Consider the following 20,073-nt stretch of genomic DNA (forward strand, 5'->3'; position numbering starts at 1 on the left):
AAATCCTGCCTGTGCTCAATTTACTGTGAAGATAACCAGACAGGAAAGAATGTGGCTAAGTTCTCTTTTTCATGAGAACTCATTTTGAGATCTTTTTTGATTCTGGACAACATTCCATGGCTTTAGTAATAACAATTATTTCAATTAGTTAGGAAATAAACATCCAGTATTTTCTTTTTTGTTGAATGACTTAATTTAATCTGATGTTCAGCTAAGTTTCTTATCAAAAGTGGCAGAAATTAATTAGCTAATTGAAGCAAAGGGGATTTGTTGAGAGGACATCAAGCTCACAGAACAAACAGAAGACTGGAGCATGGGAAGCTTCCAAATAGACAGGAACCAAAAGGTCCCTCGAGTCAAAAGCCAGAAACAGCCCAACAGTTACTGCTTCATCACTGGTTGGCCTGATCAGGGTGCCACCACAATACTGCCCTTGTCCCCCACCCTTGCATTACTCGTGAAATACAAAATCCCATGAGAAAGCATCTGATTAACCTAGCTCATGTGCTAGACTGCCCAAGTCTCAATTCTGACATTGAAACTACACACAGTTAATTTCCCAGAAGGAAATTGGAGACGTGAATGCTGGGAAGCCAAAAAAAAAAAAGAATGTCTTTTATATTTATGTAAGGAAAACCAAAAATGTATGTTTTCACCATTTCTTATTTTGGGATTTTAGAACTTTGTTAAAGACATAGATTTTAGGGACTTCCCTGGTGGTCCAGTGGTTAAGACTCCGTGGTCCCAATGCAGAGAGCCTGGGTTCGATTCCTGGTCAGGGAACTAGATCCCACATGCTGCATCTAAAGATCTCGCACGCGGCAACAAAGATCCCATGTGGTGCAACTAAGTCCCGGCGCAGCCAAAGTAAATAAATAAATAAATAAATAATTTTTAAAAAGACATAGATTTTACCCAAATATAGAGATCAGAATATTAGAAGGGACTTTATTCTTCCTCTAGCCAAACACTCTTATTTTGACATAAGCATTAAACAAGAAAAAAACCCTGCGTATTCTCACTGAATAGCGAAATATATGATGAACGTTTGTGAATAAGTCATGTGTGACACGAACTTGTCAGAATCAAAAGCCCAGAATGCATCCATGATCTTGGCAGAAGTAGAGGGGTTTGTTTCATTCAGGTCATGACCCAGTCACATTTTCAACCTACCTATTGGCCTCTTCACATGGTTTTCCATGCCAATGAATTTAATTTTGGACCTACTGAATTTGAACTCTAACTCAACATGTCCAAAACCACACTCGTCTCTTCACACCATCTACTTCTCCTGTTTTTCCCAATCTTGATAGGTGTACCACCATTCAATCTAGCCACCCAATCCAGAAACTCGGCACTCATATATGACTATTCCATACTTCACCCCACACACGCAGTCATATCACCAAACATTCTTCCTCCAAATTTCTTTTCAAATCTATGCCTTTCTCTTCATTCCCCCTTGCCAGTGTCTTGGTTCAAATTCATGACATCTGTATTTCTCACCACCTAACATATCTTCCAGTTTTGATTAATTTTAGTAGGTCCCAGAGGCTTTCAAGTTTTGCCCACTGGCTACAATTCTATCTGTATATACCATTGCTTCTTCCCATCTTACTGAACAACCTGAATTCTGAATATATCCTGTTTTTTCATGTACTCCAGATTTTAATGTGCTGATTCTTTTTTTTTTTTTTTTTTTTTTTTTTTTTTTTGCGGTACGTGGGCCTCTCACTGTCATGGCCTCTCCCGTTGCGGAGCACAGGCTCTGGACGCGCAGGCCCAGCGGCCATGGCTTACGGGCTCAGCCGCCCCGCGGCATGTGGGATCTTCCCGGACTGGGGCACGAACCCGAGTCCCCTGCATCGGCAGGCAGACTCTCAACCCCTGCGCCACCAGGGAAGCCCAATGTGCTGATTTTTAATTAGTTAATCTTTCCATCTGCTTCTATCAGGCTTGTTCTCTTAGTGTGCCTGCTAAACTTCTACTCCAGCCTTCCAGACTTTGTTTTTCGAATTTTTTCTGAAGACCTTCCCATCCCAGCCGTCACTATCCCCAAGTAAACTCAAGCCTTTCGCCTGAACCCCCATAACGCTTGTACATACTTCCTTACACTGTTTACTTACTCTCATTATTTGTTCATATGCCTGTTTTTCCTTTTGGATTGGGAGCAGGGACTGTGGCTCATTTAGAGTTTCGTTTTCTCACTGAATTCATTTAGTGCCTGGTACACCACAGGCAACAAAACATGTTTCTTTGGTAAACACATGAAGCGTGTTTCACTGAATGAAACCCCTGGATGAAGATGAGACCTTCGGAAACTCTAGAAGTTGAGAGAGTGAGCATACATCCTGACCCTGTTATGCCTGTTACTCCAGCTATGTAGCTGCACCCAAAGGGGAGGAGCTTCAGGAAAGCAGCCCTCATCACATCTCAAGTTCTGGGTCCTCTTCTCTCTTGCTCTCCCTAATTTTTGTTGCCTTATTGCATTTATCTAGAATACAAACTGCCCTTAGCTCCCATTTCTAGCCTAGGACTTGCCTCAAAGGCTTAACAATGGTCTTGGTTCATTCAGTTGCGAATCTCCATGTTTCTCCTTACCCAGGGTTTATTCTATCTTCTCCATGCTATCCATCACACTACTGCATGAGCCTTTGACCCCTGGACCATGCCTCAGTGTTGGCTCTCATGGGCCACATTGTTTTTGGGGTCAGGACTAAAGATAAGGACACTTTAGGCAGTGCCAAAATGAGTATCAGTTTAATTCCAAGAGAGAAAAAAAAAAAAAAAAAGCAGAGTCACGGGAGAGTCCAGAGTGCAGCCTTGCCGGTTTTACCTAGAAACATGTCTTCGTTTTAAAGCCACTTTTCATAGTCTTGTGTACCACATATGTCCACACATGCACGCATTCTTCCTTTCATTTATTCCTTTGAGCACCTACTGAGCTCAATCACTATGCTAGGCTCTGGGGTAAAAAGATTTGAGAACAAAGACATTTTTCCTGCTCTTCAGATTGCCCATAATCTGGGAAGGAGAGATAGTGTCATGAATGGTAATTAGAAAATAATAAAATAAATGTGTCAATAGAAATAAGCACAGGTCCAATAGTAGCAGAGGAGAGGGGGTCTGGAGTCTTAAAGTTGGCAGGTAGTGCCTGACTAAATCCCGAAATGTTAAATATTTCATGCAAGGCTTTCTATAACCTGCCCACTCTATCTTTTCAACTTTATTTCTTTATGCAATTTTACACTCTAAATTCCAACCATATGTGAGCCTACCATGGAAAATGTTCATCAGGAATTTTAGACAGTTTTTATTTGGGGTAGGGGGCATTTTTTTTATAGTAAATGCACACCAAATGCTGCTATGGCGGCAGCTTGTACGTTCTATAAAGTCTCGTAATTCAAGGTTATGAATTAAGATGGATTTGTTTCAGGGAGGAAATTTGATACAATACCTTTGTGTTAAATACAGTCAACCTTCTACCAGCACTATGTATAATCCCAAATGGTAAATAATCTAAATTTAGTTTCACAGGTAATTTTAAAATCATGTATAATTAGATTTAGAAAGTGTTTTTTGCTTTTCTGCTCTACCATCTACCCTAGGAGGTATACCCTATAGGTTTTCCCTTTTTTAGGCTGTCAACATTTAAAATTTAAAATTAACATGCATCTCCTAAACACATGACAGTGTTGATAGGTTTCTGATGATGAGGAAGGAAACTAAGGACTAAAATTTGTCTTGCATAATCCCCACATGAATAACCAAATAAATATAAATGGCTGTTTTATTGTTTTCATGTGTATGTGTCTAGGTACAGGTAGTCAAGATGTGAACAACTTGCAGAAAAATAACTCCTACCAAAGAAGTCTACAATACATGCAATAGCAGTGTTCACAAGTGTGTCTTAGAACCGACCTTTGGGTGGAGTTATATCACTGCCAACGGTTCAGTTGTTGTGGTTTATTCTAACACTTACTGTCACTTTGAACGATTAAGGTTGTTTGATCCAACGTTAGAAGAATGCGTTTCGTGAGAACCAAGACAACATATACTCTAGCTGTCTGGACCAGCAGTGTGCGTCAGACCACAGACAGCTTGCCCAGCCACTTCTTTCCGGTTCTTGTTTTTAATCTGAAAAATGGCAATGTTGGGAATTTAAAAAATAGTTGTAAAAGCCCTTAAATGTGATTCTTTATAATCAAAAGTCAATATAAAGAAAAGCATACTTGGTTTTGTTATCAAATATGAAAGTACACAGTATTATTTCATTTTTAAAAGAAATTTAATTATATCTGATGAAATAGCACAGTTTCTCTCTCTCCCTTTTGTGTTTTCAACCTAAGAACACTGCCTCTCTAGCCTTCAATGACAAGCATGTTCTAGTTTCCCTTTGCCTGAGACACTCTCCTTGGTAACTAACTGCACTGCTACCTCTACGTCCTCATTTTAATCTCATGCTTCACCAAATGCAGTCCAACTCTGCTCTCAAAAAACTGCTTAGGGCTTCCCTGGTGGTGCAGTGGTTAAGAATCCGCCTGCCAATGCAGGGGACACGGGTTCGAGCCCTGGCCCGGGAAGATCCCACATGCCACGGAGCAACTAAGCCTGTATGCCACACTGCTGAGCCTGAGCTCTAGAGCCCGCAAGTCACAACTACTGAGCCCATGCGCCACAACTACTGAAGCCCAGGAGCCTAGAGCCCGTGCTCCACAACAAGAGAAGCCACAATGAGAAGCCCGCGCACCACAACGAAGTGTAGCCCCCGCTCACCACAACTAGAGAAAGCCCGCGCGCTGCAATGAAGACCCAACTCAGCCAAAAATAAGTAAGTAAATAAATAAATTTATATTAAAAAAACCCCTGCTTAATCAAAACTTGCCAATCTCCCAACCCCATTTGCCACTTTTTGGTCATCATTCTATGCACGTTTTTTTGAAGTCTTCAGCACCTCCTAGCTAAGCACTCTTCTCTTAACTGTTAACCCTCAGGTATCTTTCATTCCTCTTTTTCCCCTTTCTATCTGACTCTCAAATTATATTTATGCTTAGAGTATTTCTCAGGTTCCTGCCTTTGGTCCTTTTCTTTCCTCCCTCTATACGCTCACTTGACAATCTTATTTTTTTCCACAGCTTTTTTTTTTTTTACTCTAAAAAGAACTTAAAACAGAAGCAATGAATGTGCATTATAACAATACAAAGAACACAGTGGATATCCAGTAAAAGATTAGTTGTCTTCCCCCTCCCATATATTTTTTCTGTATATATGTCTATAAGTATGTATATGTGTTATTTGCTTTTACACATATGTATATAATATATTCATACATATATGCATTTACATATATATTTTGTTATGAAAGTTGGATCACGTTAAACATTGTTCTACAACTTGTATTTTTTCTTTATAATAAACCATGAATATCTTTTCTAATTGATGCATATGGAGCTATCTAATCCTTTAAAAGTCTGCATAGTATTTCACAGTATGGAAGTATCATACTTCTAAACTCCTTATGGACATATCCACATGGTTATTCTACCAGCTAATCAAATGCAACAGCAAAAAAATATATATAATTTTCATTGTTAACTGTTGTGTATCTCTAAACTGTATTCCCTACCTTGGTTAATAATGTCACCCTGAGAAGAGCTTCAAGATGGCGGAAGAGTAAGACGTGGAGATCACATTCCTCCCCACAAATACATCAGAAATACATCTACATGTGGAACAACTCCTACAGAACACCTACTGAACGCTGGCAGAAGACCTCAGACCTCCCCAAAGGCAAGAAAGTCCCCACGTACCTGGGTAGGGCAAAAGAAAAAAGAATAAACAGAGACAAAAGGATAGGGACGGCACCTGCACCAGTGGGAGGGAGGTGTGAAGGAGAAAAGGCTTCCACACACTAGGAAGCCCCTTCGCGGGTGGAGACTGAGGGTGGCAGAGGGGGGAAGCTTCGGAGCCACGGAGGAGAGGACAGCAACAGGGGTGCAGAGGGCAAAGCAGAGAGATTCCCGCACAGAGGATCGGTGCCGATCGGCACTCACCAGCCCGAGAGGCTTGTCCGCTCACCCGTCGGGGCAGGCGGGGCTGGGAGCTGAGGCTCGGGTTTCGGTCGGAGCGCAGGGAGAGGACTGGGGTTGGTGGCCTGAACACAGCCTACAGGGGGTTAGTGCACCACGGCTAGCCCGGAGGGAGTCCGGGAAAAAGTCTGCACCTGCCTAAGAGGCAAGAGACTTTTTCTTCCCTTTTTGTTTCCTGGTGCGCGAGGAGAGGGGATTAAGAACGCTGCTTAAAGAGCTCCAGAGATGGGCGCGAGCCGCGGCTATCAGCATGGACCCCACAGACAGGCATGAGACACTAAGGCTGCTGCTGCTGCTGCCGCCACCAAGAAGCCTGTGTGTGAGCACAGGTCACTATCCACACCCCCCTTTCAGGGAGCCTGTGCAGCCCGTCACTGCCAGGGTCCCAGGATCCAGGGACAACTTCTCCGGGAGAACGCACGGCGCGCCTCAGGCTGCTGCAACGTCACGCCGGCCTCTGCCGCCGCAGGCCCGCCCCGCACTCCGTGCCCCTCCCTCCCCCCGGCCTGAGTGAGCCAGAGCCCCTGAATCAGCGGCTCCTTTAACCCCGTTCTGTCTGAGCGAAGAACAAACGCACTCCAGCGACCTACACGCAGAGGCGGGGCCCAATCCAAAGCTGAGCGCCTGGGAGCTGTGAGAACAAAGAAGAGTAAAGGGAAATCTCTCCCAGCAGCCTCAGGAGCAGCAGATTAAAGCTCCACAATCAACTTGATGTACCCTGCATCTGTGGAATACATGAATAGACAACGAGTCATCCCAAACTGAGGAGGTGGACTTTGACAGCAAGATTTATGATTTTTTCCCCTTTTCCTCTTTTTGTGAGTGTGTATGTGTATGCTTCTGTGTGAGATCTTGTATAACTTTGCTTTTACCATTTGTCCTCGGGTTCTATCTGTCTGTCTCTCTCTCTCTCTCTCTCTCTCTCTCTCTCTATATATATATATATTTAGTATAGTTTTTAGCACTTGTTATCATTGGTGGATTTGTTTTTCAGTTTGGTTACTATCTTCTTTCTTTCTTTCTTTTTTTTATTACTTAAAATTTTTTTAAATTATTTTTTATTTTAATAACTTTAATTTTACTTTATTTTATCTTCTTTCTTTCTTTTTTTCTCCCTTTTATTCTGATCTGTGTGGATGACAGGCTCTTGTTGCTCCAGCCAGGCATTAGGGCTGTGCCTCTGAGGTGGAAGAGCCAAGTTCAGGACACTGGTCCACAAGAGACCTCCCAGCTCCATGTGATATCAAACGGCGAAAAACTCCCAGAGATCTCCATCTCAATGCCAAGACCCAGCTCCACTCAACAACCAGCAAGCTACAGTGCTGGACACCCTATGTCCAACAACCAGCAAGACAGGAACACAACCCCATCCATTAGCAGAGAGGCTGCCTAAAATCATAATAAGGCCACAGACACCCCAAAACACACCACCAGACATGGACCTGCCCACCAGAAAGACAAGACCAGCCTCATCCACCACAACACAGGCACTAGTCCCCTCCACCAGGAAACCTACACAACCCACTGAAACAACCTTAGCCATTGGAGACAGACACCAAAAACAACGGGAACTATGAACCAGCAGCCTGCAAAAAGGAGACCCCAAACACAGTAAGATAAGCAAAATGAGAAGACAGAAAAACACACAGCAGATGAAGGAGCAAGATAAAAACCCACCAGACTTAACAAATGAAAAGGAAATAGGCAGTCTACCTGAAAAAGAATTCAGAATAATGATAGTAAAGATGATCCAAAATCTTGGAAATAGAATGGAGAAAATATAAGAAACGTTTAACAAGGACCTAGAAGAACTAAAGAGGAAACAAACAGTGATGAACAACACAATAAATGAAATTAAACATTCTCTAGAAGGGATCAATAGCAGAATAACCGAGGCAGAATAACAGATACATAACCTGGAAGATAAAATAGTGGAAATAACTATTGCAGAGCAGAATAAAGAAAAAGGAATGAAAAGAATTGAGAACAGTCTCAGAGACCTCTGGGACACCATTAAACACACCAACATTCGAATTATAGGGGTCCCAGAAGAAGAAGAGAAAATGAAAGGGACTGAGAAAATATTAGAAGAGATTATAGTTGAAAACTTCCCTAATATGGGAAAGGAAATAGTTAATCAAGTCCAGGAAGCCCAGAGAGTCCCATACAGGATAACTCCAATGAGAAACACACCAAGACACATATTAATGAAACTACTGAAAATTAAATATAAAGAGAACATATTAAAAGCAGCACGGGAAAAACAACAAATAACACACAAGGGAATCCCCATAAGGTTAACTGCTGAACTTTCAGCAGAAACTCTTCAAGCCAGAAGGGATTGGCAGGACATATTTAAAGTGATGAAGGAGAAAAACTTACAACCAAGATTACAAGACCCAGCAAGGATCTCATTCAGATTTGACGGAGAAATTAAAACCTTTACAGACAAGCAAAAGGTAAGAGAATTCAGCACCACCAAACCAGCTTTACCACAAATGCTAAACGAACTTCTCTAGGCAGGAAACACAAGAGAAGGAAAAGACCTAAAATAACAAACCCAAAACAATTAAGAAAATGGTAACAGAAACATATATATTGATAATTACCTTAAATGTAAATGGATTAAATGCTCCAACCAAAAGACATAGACTGGCTGAATGGATACAAAAACAAGACCCATATATATGCTGTCTACAAGAGACCCAGTTCAAACCTAGGGACACATACAGACTGAAAGTGAGGGGATAGAAAAAGATATTTCATGCAAATGGAAATCAAAAGAAAACTGGAGTAGCAATTCTCATATCAGACAAAATAGCTTTAAAATAGGGACTATTACAAGAGACAAAGAAGGATACTACATAATGATCCAGGGATCAATCCAAGAAAAAGATATAACAATTGTAAATATTTATGCACCCAACACAGGAGCACCTCAATACATAAGGCAAATACTAACAGCCATAAAAGGGGAAATCGACAGTAACACAATCATAGTAGGGGACTTTCACCAATGGACAGATCATCCAAAATGAAAATAAATAAGGAAACACAAGCTTTAAATGATACATTAAACAAGACGGACTTAATTGATATTTATAGGACATTCCATCCAAAAACAACAGGATACACATTCTTCTCAAGTGCTCATGGAACATTCTCCAGGATAGATCATATCTTGGGTCACAAATCAAGCCTTGGTAAATTTAAGAAAATTGAAATCATGTCAAGTATCTTTTCCGACCACAAAACTATGACACTAGATATCAATTACAGGAAAAAAATCTGTAAAAAATACAAAGACATGGAGGCTAAACAACACACTACTTAATAACCAAGAGATCACTGAAAAAATTAAAAAGGAAATCAAAAACTACCTAGAAACAAATGACAATGAAAACACAACGACCCAAAACCTATGGGATGCAGCAAAAGCAGTTCTAAGAGGGAAGGTTATAGCAATACAATCCTACATTGCGAAACAAGAATCATCTCAAATAAACAACCTAACCTTACACCTAAAGCAATTAGAGAAAGAATAAAAAAAAAAAAAAACCCAAAGTTAGCAGAAGGAAAGAAATCATAAAGATCAGATCAGAAATAAAAGAAAATGAAATGAAGGAAACAATAGCAAAGATCAATAAAACTAAAAGCTGGTTCTTTGAGAAGATAAACAAAATTCATAAACCATTAGCCAGACTCATCAAGAAAACAAGAGAGAAGACTCAAATCAATAGAATTAGAAATGAAAAAGAAGTAACAACTGACACTGTAGAAATACAAAGGATCATGAGAGATTACTACAAGCAACTATATGTCAATAAAATGGACAACCTGGAAGAAATGGACAAATTCTGAGAAATCCACAACCTTCCGAGACTAAACCAGGAAGAAATAGAAAATATGAACAGACCAATCACAAGCACTGAAATTGAAACTGTGATTAAAAATCTTCCAACAAACAAAAGCCCAGGACCAGATGGCTTTACAGGCGAATTCTATCAAACATTTAGAGAAGACCTAACACCTATCCTTCTCACACTCTTTCAAAATATAACAGAGTGTGGAACACTCCCAAACTCATTCTATGAGGCCACCATCACCCTAATACCAAACCCAGACAAAGATGTCACAAAAGAAGAAAACTACACACCAATATCACTGAACATAGATGCAAAAATCCTTGACAAAATACTAGGAAACAGAATCCAACAGCACATTAAAAGGATCATACACCATGATCAAGTGGGGTTTATCCCAGGAATGCAAGTTTTCTTTAATATACACAAATCAATCAATGTGATACACTGTATTAACAAATTGAAGGAGAATAACCATATGATCATCTCAATAGACGCAGAGAAAGCTTTTGACAAAATTCAACACCCATTTATGATAAAAACCCTGCAGAAAGTAGACATAGAGGGAACTTTCCTCAACATAATAAAGGCCATATATGACAAACCCGCAGCTAACGTCATCCTCAATGGTGAAAAACTGAAACCATTTCCACTAAGATCAGGAACAAGACAAGGTTGCCCACTCGCAGCAGTATTATTCAACATAATTTTGGAAGTTTTAGCCACAGTAATCAGAGAAGAAAAAGAAATGAAAGGAATCAAAATCGGAAAAGAAGAAGAAAAGCTGTCACTGTTTGCAGATGACATGATACTATACATAGAGAATCCTAAAGATGCTACCAGAAAACTACTAGAGCTAATCAGTGAATTTGGAAAAACAGCAGGATACAAAATTAATGCACAGAAATCTCTTGCAATCCTATACACTAATGATAAAAAATCTGAAAGTGAAATTAAGAAAACACTCCCATTTAGCATTGCAATAAAATGAATAAAATATCTAGGAATAAACCTACCTAAGGATACAAAAGACCTGTATGTAGAAAATTATAAGACACTGATGAAAGAAATTAAAGATGATATAAATAGATAGAGAGGTATACCATGTTCTTGGATTAGAAGAATCAACATTGTGAAAATGACTCTACTATCCAAAGCAATCTACACATTCAATGCAATCCCTATCAAACTACCACTGGCATTTTTCACAGAACTAGAACAAAAAATTTCACAATTTGTATGGAAACACAAAAGACCCCGAATAGCCAAAGTAATCTTGAGAAAGAAAAATGGAGCTGGAGGAATCAGGCCCCCTGACTTCAGACTATACTACAAAGCTATAGTAATCAAGACAGTATGGTACTGGCAGAAAAACAGAAATATAGATCAATGGAACAGGATAGAAAGCCCAGAGATAAACCCACACACATACGGTCACCTTATCTTTGATAAAGGAGGCAAGAATATACAGTGGAGAAAAGACAGCCTCTTCAATAAGTGGTGCTGGGAAAACTGGACAGCTACATATAAAAGAATGAAATTAGAACACTCCCTAACACCATACACAAAAATAAACTCAAAATAGATGAAAGACCAAAATGTAAGGCCAGACACTATCAAACTCTTAGAGGAAAACATAGAACACTCTATGACATAAATCAGAGCAGGATCCTTTTTGACCCACCTCCTAGAGAAATGGAAATAAAAACATAAATAAACAAATGAGACCTAATGAAACTTAAAAGCTTTTGCACAGCAAAGGAAACCATAAACAAGACGAAAAGACAACCCTCAGAATGGGAGAAAATATTTGCAAATGAAGCAGCTGACAGAGGATTAATCTCCAAAATTTACAAGCAGCTCATGTAGCTCAATATCAAAACAACAAACAACCCAATCCAAAAATGAGCAGAAGACCTAAATAGACATTTCTCCAAAGAAGATATACAGATTGCCAACAAACACATGAAAGAATGCTCAACATCATTAATCATTAGAGAAATGCAAATCAAAACTACAATGAGATATCATCTCACACCAGTCAGAATGACCATCATCAAAAAATCTACAAACAATAAATGCTGGAAAAGGTGTAGAGAAAAGGGAACCCTCATGCACTGTTGGTGGCACTTTAAATTGATACAGCCACTATGGAGAACAGTATGGAGGTTCCTTAAAAAACTAATAATAGAACTACCGTACAACCCAGCATTCCCACTACTGGGCATATACCCTGAGAAAACCATAATTCAAAAAGAGTCATGTACAACAATGTTCATTGCAGCTCTATTTACAATAGCCAGGACATGGAAGCAACCTAAGTGTCCATCAACAGATGAATCGATAAAGAAGATGTTGCACATATATACAATGGAATATTAGTCAGTCATAAAAAGAAACGAAATTGAGTTATTTGTAAGGAGGTGGATGGACCTAGCGTGTGTCATACAAAGTGAAGTAAGTCAAAAAGAGGAAAACAAATACCATATGCTAACACATATATATGGAATCTAAAAAAAAAAAAAAAGGTCATGAGCAACCTAGGGGCAAGACGTGAATAAAGACAGAGACCTACTAGAGAATGGACTTGAGCATATGGGGGGGGAAGGGTAAGCTGAGACAAAGTGAGAGAGTGGCATGGACATATATACACTATGAAACATAAAATAGATAGCTTGTGGGAAGCAGCCACATAGCACAGGAAGATCAGCTCAGTGCTTTGTGACCACCTAGAGGGGTGGGATTGGGAGGGTGGGAGGGAGGGAGATGCAAGAGGGAAGAGATATGGGGACATATGTATATGTATAACTGATTCACTTTGTTATACAGCAGAAACTAACACACCATTGTAAAGCAATTATACTCCAATAAAGATGTTAAAAGAACAGCAACAACAAAAAAAAATAATAATGTCACCTTGCTTCCAAGGGTGTAACTTGAGCACTAGCACTAACATTTCCCCTAAGTCATAGACATAAATTTCACTGTCTACAGAAACATTCCCTTGGGTATGCCGCAGATGCTTCAGACTCTGCTTATACCAAACCGAATCTTCATTTGGTGGCACAACTCTCAACCTAGTAGTTCAATCAGAAAACCTTGGAGTTGGTTGTTTCACATCCCGTATCACTGAATTTGTCCAATTTTATCAACTAAATATCTCTATTTCATTCTCTCTCTCCTTTCTCTATTATCACTGTCTTAGTAGGACTTCACGGTCTTTCAATCGACCTGTTGCAATAGACTCTTTGCCATTACCATTCTATCCTCACACCCACACTGCCCTCCTCCTCCCTCCCTATCCATTCACCAAGCTTTCATCAACGTGCTCCCCATTTGCCCTTTACTGATGGGTAGATCTACCAGCTGCTACAGAGCTTAGTAACCTTCACTGACTCTTATCTACGCACAGAATAAAGTTCATTCCCTTTAGCTTGCAATGCAGAGACTTTTTATCCCCTACCCAGCTCTCCAATCTCATTTCCCGTTAGTTCTCAGTTCCATGTTGCAATTTATGCTTTTGCAATACCAAAATACTTATACACATACGCACACATACAAATATACACACACACGAGAGAAGTTTTTTGAGACCTCCACATACTTAAAAATGTTAATTCCTCTGTGTGAGATGGGCTCCTGCGCTTCCTTACCTTGAAAACTCCTATTTATTCTCCAAAGTCCTACTCAACCACCATTTGCTCAATGGAGTCTTCCCTCATTCTCTGCAGAGAAAAATAAATTACTTTTCTTTGTTATTTGTGAACTTTGTACACACATTATTGCATATATATATATATATATACACACACAAAATTATTCTGTATTATTTATTTTTCTGTATTATTATTTATCTGTTCACTTAATGTCACCCCTAGTTTTTTGATAGTAGGGACCAGATATTAATTCATATTTATATATTTAATATCTACAGCACCCTGGCACAGAGTAAGTGCTCAGTAAATTTTTATCAGGGTAAATTGAGTAACGATTTTATTTCTTTGTCTCCCTCAGTATCTACATCCAGCCAGATAACATCTCTTTACAATGTCACCACCTCAGTTATACTGTCTCTATTGCATTTCTTTTCATTCCCACGGCTGTTTGCATAGTACAAGAACCAATTACCTTTCATCCATGCATTCAGCAGCACTTGTTATATATGTGTGGCTTGGGGAGTATAGCGTTGTGGAAAACATGGTGTCTGGCCTGGAGATGCTCATGACAACTCTCTGGGGGGACAGACAGACAGACCAATCACTAAAGTACTTCACCACTGGTTTTGCCACCATAATTTTCTTTTAATTTTATGTCCCATTCACAGTTCCCCCGAGTACTCCTCATAGCTCTGATCATATTACTTTTGAGCTCAAAAATCCGGTAGCTTTTTATTTATCACAGAATAAAGATTCAGCATTTAGACGAGCAATCAAGACTCTATGCCTTTTATATACTACTCCAGCCCTCTCCTTTCCTCTCCACTTCCTGATCTTGCCCATTTGTTAAAGATTAATTGAAATTATATCTTTTCCATGAAGTCTTCCAGAATCCTTCTAGGAATAATTAGCATGCCGCTTCTTCTTTTGTTGCAGCATTAATGTGCATCCTTCTTTGTGTTATAATTATTTATATATAAATCTATCTTTATTATTAAAGTGGGACAGCAATAAGATTTGGGAGGCTTTTTTGTTCTTGCTTCACAAAGTTAATACTAACAGAAATACAGTGGTCTTTTGAATTTGAAGATTATTTCTTATTCAATTTGAAGATTTTTCACTCTTCCCATTTACATAGTTCTCAGTGATATTTCTGTCTACAAGCTTTACAGAATCAAATATCATGATGGTAAAATTTATATTTTATAAAGAATATGATTATTTTATAAAATAAGTTCACACCAAATTTATCCAATGCTCTAGAAAGGGTATTATTGCCTAGAGCCACAATGAAATTACATAGCAACAAACCTTCATTAATGAAGAATAATTATTTTAGCGTGGTAATCTCAAATGCAAAATAGCATTACAATAAAGTATATGTATCACACTTGCCAAAATGAATTAATATTGCTTACTCTTTTGATTAAAAGATCAAAGATTTTTAATCATGTCTTTGCACATTTTGCATGTAATCCGCTGAATCCAGTAGTAAGTGGTAACAAACCTATCGTTTATGTAGATGTTCAGAAGCTTGGCAGAAATTAAGTTTGGATTAGTTCTTATGGAGAAATGAGGAGTGCAAATATGTAATCTTCTCACATGCATGCAGGGAAGGATAATTCTTTTTTTTTTCCAGTCCAGAGTCCTTTACTGATGCAAAATGATACATTGGGCTGGAGGCCGGATTACTGAAAAGAGTCGCTGTGAAGCTCAAGTAGAAACATGGAGAATTCTATTCCATGGCTGAATTACATGATAGAGATGAGTTTGCTATGCTTGTTACAGTTAAACTTAAATACCACTCACTCAGATACACTAAATTTCTTACTATTAGAAATCAAATTTTCTTTCAAGATGTGTTTTTTAAATTGATGTATCCTTCTATTTCTGTTTTACTGAGAGGCAGTACAGCTGTTGTAAGGAAAAGAACATGGACTTTAGAGTCTGATTACCTTCAACTTTAATTCTGGCTCTGGCACTTACGAACATTGTGGCTTTGAGCAAAATACTTATATTGTCTTAACTTCAGTTTCCTCATTTATAAAGCCTGAAAGGATCGTGACGATTAAATTAGGTAAAATACGTAAAGCATCTGGCACAACACTTGGCATATCACAGGCCACAACTAAGTGGAGATCGCTGGTATAGTTGTCATCATCAGCATTGGACTGTGTTCCTTAGACTTTACCATTTTTGTTATTGTGAACTGGGGAATGGCAAAACCTGAGCTCATAATCTGAATTTTTATGTCTGGCTTTGCCTGCGTTATCAACCTTTTAGTACTTTATACTTTGTTATTCCGTCTAGCACCTATCTATCTCATATCAGATTGTCATGATTATGTAGATAACGTTCCCAAGGTCATTTTAGTTATTTTTTTAAAATAAATTTATTTATTGATTGATTTTTGGCTGCGTCGGGTCTTCTCTGCTGCGCGCGGGCCTTCTCTAGTTGTGGCGAGCGGGGGCCTCTCACTGTGGAGCTCGGGCTTCTAGATGCATGGGCTTTAGTAATTGTGGCACGTGGGCTTCAGTAATTGTGGCTCACGGCCTCAGTAGTTGCAGAGCACGGGCTTAGTTGCTCTGTGGCATGTGGGATCCTCCTGGACCAGGGCTCGAACCCATGTCCTCTGCATTGGCAGGTGGATTCTTAACCACTGCGCCACCAGGGAATTCCCTAGTTATCTTTTAAGTTATACAGTTTATGCAGTGTAGAGTGTGGAAGTATGTGAAGCAGAGAGTATAAGTACCCTTTCCTGCTCATCTGTAATCTCACTGCTCAGAGAGAATCAATTCTGTCTCTTTTCAAGTCACACCTGTGCATACATATTTTTGACCCAAATGAGATCATATATATATGTATATATATGACATATATTCACCACTACAGTATCATACAGAATAGTTCACTGACCTAAAAATCTTTTGTGCTCTGCCTGTTCATCCCCTTCCCCACAACCCCTGAACAACCACTGATCTTTTCACTGTCTCTGCAGTTTTACTTTTTCCAGAATATCATACTATTGAAATAATATAGTCTGTAGCCCTTACAGATTGGCTTCTTTCACTTGGTGTTGTACATTTAAGTTTCCTCCAAGTCTTTTCATGGTTTAATAGCTCATTTCCTTTTATCGCTGAATAGTATTCAGTTGTCTGATGTACAGCAGTTTATTTATCCATTCACCTCCTGAAGGACATCTTGGTTATTTCCAAGTTTTAACAATTATGGATAAAGCTGTCATAAACATCTGTGTACAGGTTTTTGTGTGGACATTAGTTTTCAACTCCTTTGGGTAAGTATCAAGGAGTTCAATTGCTGGATCATATGGTAAGAAATTATTTAGTTTTGTAAGAAACTGCCAAACTCTCTTCCAAAGGGGCTATTCCATCTTGCATTTCCACCAGCAATAAATGAGAGTTCTTGGCATTCTGTATCCTTGCCAGCATTTGGTGGTGTTGGTGTTTTGGATTTTGGCTATTCTAATACGTGCATAGTGGGCTGTTAGAATGTTGATTGCAAGGTTTATTATTTAATTTGGGGTTAGCTCTCCATTACTTAAATTTTCTTTTGTGTCTTTTAATGGAGATTTATAATTTTTTCATGTAAATTCTGCATATTTTTGTGAAACTAATTTATATATGTATGCTATTATCAATAACACAATTTCATTTACATTTTCTAAATTATTTTGGAATAATTTGTGTCTGACAGTTATTGATTTTTATATATTTATTTTCTTCTGACTACCTTACTGAACTCCAATCATAGATGACATGGTATAATCATAAGAATAATTTAATCTCTTCCTATGGAAATTCAAATTTCTTATCTATGTGCCTTCTTGAGAACTCCATCTACACACTCTTCTTTCATGCATCTGGCATGAATTCAGTTCCCTCCATTTTAGCTGCAATCCTCAAATCTGTGTCTGCATTCCCTGCTTCTCTCCAGAACTTGAGACTCATTTATTTATTCATTCAAAAAATATTTATTGAATAGTTATTGTGAACTAGACCCTGTTCCAGATATATCTCTGGGATAGTAAAACAACTAATTCCTAAGAAGGCAAGTTCTACTTAGAACAGCACTGCTGTTTTGTTATTATAATGTTTAAGTTTTGAAAGATAATGGATTTTATTACAAAGAACTTACAGTTTCCCAAATAGTTTATATTTGTAAAATTATGCCCAAACCTCATTTAACCAGCATCCTACAATGCGTTTTGATGCCCTCACTGCTCATTTGATCCTAGAAATCCCTTTTTACATGTTTCAATTTCAAATTTTTGGTAAAGAACTCTAAAATGTAATGCTGTTCTATCAAAAGGATGTATGATGCTAACTGTCATGAGGATTTAATTCAGTGCTCACAAATAAATGTGATAAATCATTTACTCGCATGATTAACCATGCAGATTTTAAGTTGAAGATTAAATTCTATCATCTTTTATATTTTTCCACTGACTTGCTTCGATGGTTCATCTATAGTCAGATGATTAGCTCAACTTCATAACTCTATGAGCATTATTATAGAAATAGCATTGCTAGTAGGAAAAAAAAAAAACCCAAGAGTTTAGGAAGTGAGAGTTCATCTAAGAAGATTCAGATAATAGAAAGACTAGTTGTTTATAAACTACTTTGGTTATTCTGTAAGGAGAGAAAGAAGACCAAGGCTTAGGTTCCAGATCTACAAGGAATATGATTTGGGGGAAGTTATAGCTCTTTTCTTCAGCTATAAGATGAGAGAAAGTGTACTTGCTCCTCTACTTCAGAGGAATGTTAGGAAGATAAAATAATATATGAAAACCTTATAATCTCGTTTTTATTGCAGAATGTTAGGAAAGGTCACCTAGTACAACCTACTTTTCAGTACAGGGGATCCCATATGCAGTGCTTCTAACAGGGAGATAGATATCTAGTCTCTGCTGTGTATTACCAAAATCAAAGGTTATAAAGAAAGTAAGAAGCGTAATTATTAATATACAGCACTTTAACATATACTTTAATGATAAAAACTAAAATGGAGGAAATCATCTTGACTATCAGTTATTTCTTTATGATGAGATACTTTAAGGGCACATGAAATTTCCTAATGTCGGATCCTCTGGAGACAAAGCCAAATGATATGGAAGATATAAATAACATAATATATTTAAACTGAGTCCTAGTTACTGCACACTTTGAAGGATTTCTTTGCCAAATAAAGAACTCAACATTTTTGATATTTAAAATAACTCTGTTACTTTAGCAAATGTAAAATTTTCTATTCCAATGCAACTCAGCAGAGATAAAAAGTAAAATGATTATAGGGACTTCCCTGGTGGCACAGTGGTTAAGAATCCACCTGCCAAGGCAGGGGACACGTGTTCGAGCCCTGGTCCGGGAAGATCCCATATGCCGTGGAGCAACTAAGCCCGTGCGCCACAACTACTGAGCCTGCGCTCTAGAGCCCATGAGCCACAACTACTGAGTCCGCATGCTACAACTACTGAAGCTCACACACCTAGAGCCCGTGCTCTGCAACAAGAGAAGCCACAGCAATGAGAAGCCCGTGCACCGCAACGAAGAGTAGCCCCTGCTCGCCGCAACTTGAGAGAAAAGCCCAGGCGCAGCAACAAAGACCCAACGCCGCCAAAAAATAAATTAATTAATTTAAAAAAAAGTAAAAGGATTCTAAAAGCAAAATATTTGCTGTCAGTGGAAGTAAAGTACATCAGGGTTTTGCTTTATATTCCCAAACTGAAAACAAAACAAAACAAAACACCAAACATTCAAAGTACTATCACGTAGAGAAAATGCTTAAAGTGCAAAAAGTATTAATAATGGCAAGGCTAACCTGTTACATATCGACTCTGTGTGTCAGTGAAATGAGAGCATGGAACATGTGCTATTTCCATCATGGAAACTACTTAATAAAAAATGGGAGACATGAGATGCACGGAAGAAAAACTTGTTTTTCTGGTTTCAGCATCACTCTCATCCTTCATAGAGTTAAATAAATAAAATACACAGCCTCTTGGACTTAAATGAGTTTTTCATAGTTTTTATCCTACAACTGAATAAACAAACAAAGGACTGCATTCCAACTAGGTTGTGTCTTTAAAAACATTTATTTTGTATTCCTTAAAATGCTTTTGTGCAGGGAAGACGCCTAATTTAATATACTTGTTCCTATCTCTTGGCTCACATGAAGTACTTCCCCTAGTATTTCCCTTCCTCACTAAAAGTTATCAAATACCATCAGTTATTAGCAAATAGAGCCTAAAATACTGTGTTTTCTTAAAATTATGCACATTTTCTTTATAGCATTTACTAAAAACTATTCTGTGTTCTTAGGAAAAAAGCAATGAATCTTTATCATTTCTTAAAAAGCTCTCAGAGAAATAAACTCCTGGAAGTTTCTTAACTGCCTTTTTGTTTTCAAATGAAATACATCCTGTCTGAAGCAGAAATACTAACCAAC

General features: G+C 38.4%; 1 long non-coding RNA gene across 1 annotated transcript in view; it reads right to left on the bottom strand.

Annotated features, from left to right (window-relative positions):
- The window catches only part of LOC137219046 (uncharacterized), a 44,373-nt gene that overhangs the window by 10,846 nt on the left and 13,454 nt on the right, over window positions 1-20,073 (bottom strand). Inside the window, exons 2-3 of the long non-coding RNA XR_010940960.1 lie at window positions 14,081-14,184; window positions 13,606-13,677 (exon numbers count right to left, since the gene is read on the bottom strand). This is a non-coding gene — a long non-coding RNA (uncharacterized lncRNA). The remainder of the gene's footprint in view (window positions 1-13,605; window positions 13,678-14,080; window positions 14,185-20,073) is intronic.

Source organism: Pseudorca crassidens, chromosome 2 (genome assembly GCF_039906515.1).
Source record: "Pseudorca crassidens isolate mPseCra1 chromosome 2, mPseCra1.hap1, whole genome shotgun sequence".
In the NCBI taxonomy this organism is placed as follows: Eukaryota; Metazoa; Chordata; class Mammalia; order Artiodactyla; family Delphinidae; genus Pseudorca; species Pseudorca crassidens.